Source organism: Lissotriton vulgaris, chromosome 2_1 (genome assembly GCF_964263255.1).
Source record: "Lissotriton vulgaris chromosome 2_1, aLisVul1.2, whole genome shotgun sequence".
NCBI lineage: Eukaryota > Metazoa > Chordata > Amphibia > Caudata > Salamandridae > Lissotriton > Lissotriton vulgaris.
In genome coordinates this window covers 1427422335-1427425473 of record NC_141687.1, presented here as the reverse complement: position 1 = coordinate 1427425473, position 3139 = coordinate 1427422335, and the positions used below count along the sequence as shown (strand labels likewise).

Sequence of the window (3139 nt, the reverse complement as noted above, 5' to 3'; positions counted from 1 at the left end):
TGTGCCTGGTCCCGGTGCTTCCCTCTGGTTCTTTCAGGGGGGGGGGGGGGGGGGCGTCCTTTGGCGCCGGGTCGTTTGGCGTTGAGTCGCCTGCGGCTGCTCAGCACCTCGTGCTTCGGGGGTTGCTGGATGTCTTCCTGGCCGGCCGTTTTTGATGTGCTTGCTTCGACGGCACTGTTAATACACATGGAGGTGACTGGCTTGGCCCCTGCACGTTTTTGTGTGGCTTTCCATTTGCCGGGGCTTGGGTCCCCGGGTCTGGGTCGGGTTGGGCGCCCTGATGGGGGTGTCACCGGTCCTGGCCCTGCGGGCGGTCTTCCCCCGGGGGCCGACGGAGTCGGGTCTGGCCTTCGTGGCATGATCTCGCCCTGCCCCGGTGGTGTTCTGCGCCTAGGGCCTCGGCTCGGTCTGCCTCCGAGGTCTCTGTTCACGGAGGGGGGCTCGGCCCTCCGGCCCGGGTTCTACTCCTCCTTCCGGGTCCTTATTACCGGTCTTTCGCGCATGGACGCCCGGCGGCGCTTGGCCTTGTTTGGAACGTTGCAGTGGGGGCGTTCCTGTTTTTGGTTCCCGGCGGGGTCCACCGCCCCGGGTTCCCTCTCCTTGGACCAGGCTGGCGATTCATGCCTCCTGGCCGATCCCGGATCTTCCCGGGCAGTGATTGGGTCCCCCGCTCTCGGCGTCGGTGTTGAGCCGGCTCTTGTCGGCTGGCCTGCCTCCTTGTGCAGGCCTGGTTCGGGAGCGGGGGACGCTGCTGGCTCGGGGGTTGTGGCTTTGCTGCTGGGCTCCCGCAGGCATTCCAGTGCTCGCTTCGGCAGCACGTATACCTATTTGGAAAGATACAGAGTAGATTGGCACGGCTCCTGCACAAGGAGGACCCGCAGGATTCGTGGAGCGTTCCATGTTAATGGAGACGTGTAGCTCAGGGGTTGGAGGCGGCAGTCCCGGTAGCTGAGATTGGTCCCGGACCTGAGTTCGATTCCCCGCCTAACGGTGGGTCTTGGGCTTCAATGCTTCCATGGACTCGAGAATTCTCATGCCGGTGCCTACTCGTCTCACGGGCTCACACTCTGCATCTCTGGGCGGATGCTTGCTTATTCTCCACTTGGGCCCCTTGTGGCGGGATGCCTGACTCTCACCTTGTATCCTGCAGCCTACGGTCGTACCAACCTGAAGGCGCCTGTTCTCGTCCGATCTCAGGAGTTAAGCTGGGTCGGGCCTGGTTGGTACCTGGATGGGAGATCTCGCAAGGGAATACCTGGTCGGGTTCCCGAGGCACGCACCTTGTTGCCTTTTGGGCGATACGTGCGCCTGGCACATCGCAATACACTTGCATGCTCCCTCTCTCGTTCTACGAGCTCTTCGGGGCCCGCCCTTTTGGGACCCGGCCCTCGGTGGCGGTTCCTAGCCTGTCGGGTTTCCCTGGTGGCGATGGGGTCTGCCGGGCGGATGGGCGTGCGGGGGTCGTTCCTCCGCTCCCCGCCCTACTTGCGGGTTTTGCCGGACGGGGTTGCTCCTCCGGCATGTCCCCCGTGTCCTTCCCGGGGTCCTTTCCCTGGGGCCTCGAACTCGGGTGGTGTCTTCCCGTTTTTTCCGACCAGCGTGGTTCCTCCCTTGTCCGGGCTGGTTGTTCGGCGTGCTGTTTTGGCTTCTCTTAGCCGCACGTTTTTCCTTTCCCGGTGGGATGACCTGTGTTATGCCCTTTGGGGGGTAACCGGGCCTGGTGGCTCAGTGGACTAACTGCACTGCAGGGGACTGTGTTTGACCTCAAGGTCACAGGTACAAATCCCACTGTCCACTCAGCCATAACACCCGTTTCGTTCGGGCCACTTGCCCTCGTTCCTCCATGGTTCGCGGGCTTACACAGGCTGGCGTCCTTCCCTATGCTTCGCTGGGTTCGGTGGATCCGGCGGGGGCCCAGGGTCGGTCTGCGAGGTGTGGCTCTGTTCCCTGGGCCCCCTTAGTGGGTGTCTCCTCTGTGGAGTATTGGTCTGTCTTCGGCGGGTTCGTCTCCCGCCTGGTTAGGGGGTCTCTAGCAGTCCCGGGGGGACTTCGCTGGGGCCGTTCTGAGTGCTGGAGCTGCGACTCCTGGTTGGCCTCCTTTTCCTGGAGGCTTTGATTTCAGGTTTCCTGTGGTCCCTGTTTTCTTTTCAGTTGTTTACATCAACCTTGGGTTGGTTTCTCTGCATCACCATGTGGTGTTGTGGTTATGGTGGTCAATGAAGCCTTGTTGGCTTGGGTATTTGCTCACTATGTAAATCATGTGGCGAGGAAGACTTACGAGGAGGTAATGCCCCGGTTACTTACCGGTAATCTTCATTACTCCGAGTATAGTCTTCCTCGCCACATGAGTTCCCTCCCCCCCTCCCTGTCTGGCTATCGGCTTCATTGTTTGCTTGGTAGATCAGGCTGATTGGTTGGGCCGGCCCGCCTCTTATAGAGGTCAGGTGGGACTGGTCGGCCATGTTGGGAGGGGGTGGGAGGTAGTTTCTTTTTGCTTTGGAGGGTTCTGTTGTGGAGCTAAAGCTCACTATGTAAATCATGTGGCGAGGAAGACTATACTCGGAGTAATGAAGATTACCGGTAAGTAACCGGGGCATTATCTAGAACCCTCCATAGTGCATTATTGTTTGGATTTTGCCTATTGAACCAAATCTTGTACCATGTTTTAATAGTAACATATCGTCTTTGCACATGCTGCTGCTGCAGCCCGAACTCTAACCTCACCTGGGCCGGTGCGGAATTGCAGGGTAAAGAAAATACTTTCTTATAAGCCTTAGTTTGTAGGGTATTCAAAGTAGCCGCATCTTTCGCATGCTGGAATTAACTTGCGTATGCCACTGTGGAGATGAGTTTGGCTTTAATAACTACTAGCAGTGGTGTGAATGATGGTGCTTTCAGATTCCTTGCCATTTTGCAGAAGGTAAATATTAGGCTGTTTCCTTTATTCATTTGAATCTCATTATGGTTATGAAAAGTAAGTTGATTATCCATTAGCACTCCCAGATACTTACAGGTGCTAACTTCTTCCAGTTCTATATTGCCAATCAGAAAGTGACAATATTTCTGAGCACCACAACTTATAATCATCGCCTTTGTTTTTGTCTGGCTCAATAGCACTATGTTGTCTGTATAAGATAGA

At 57.0% G+C, this 3139-nt stretch overlaps 1 non-coding gene across 1 annotated transcript; it reads left to right on the top strand.

Moving 5' to 3' along the window:
- Positions 1 to 799: 799 nt before the first annotated feature.
- Positions 800 to 906, top strand: LOC147732705 (U6 spliceosomal RNA). Its single transcript, XR_015308860.1, has one exon. It is a non-coding gene; the product is annotated as a U6 spliceosomal RNA (small nuclear RNA).
- Positions 907 to 3139: the final 2233 nt, after the last annotated feature.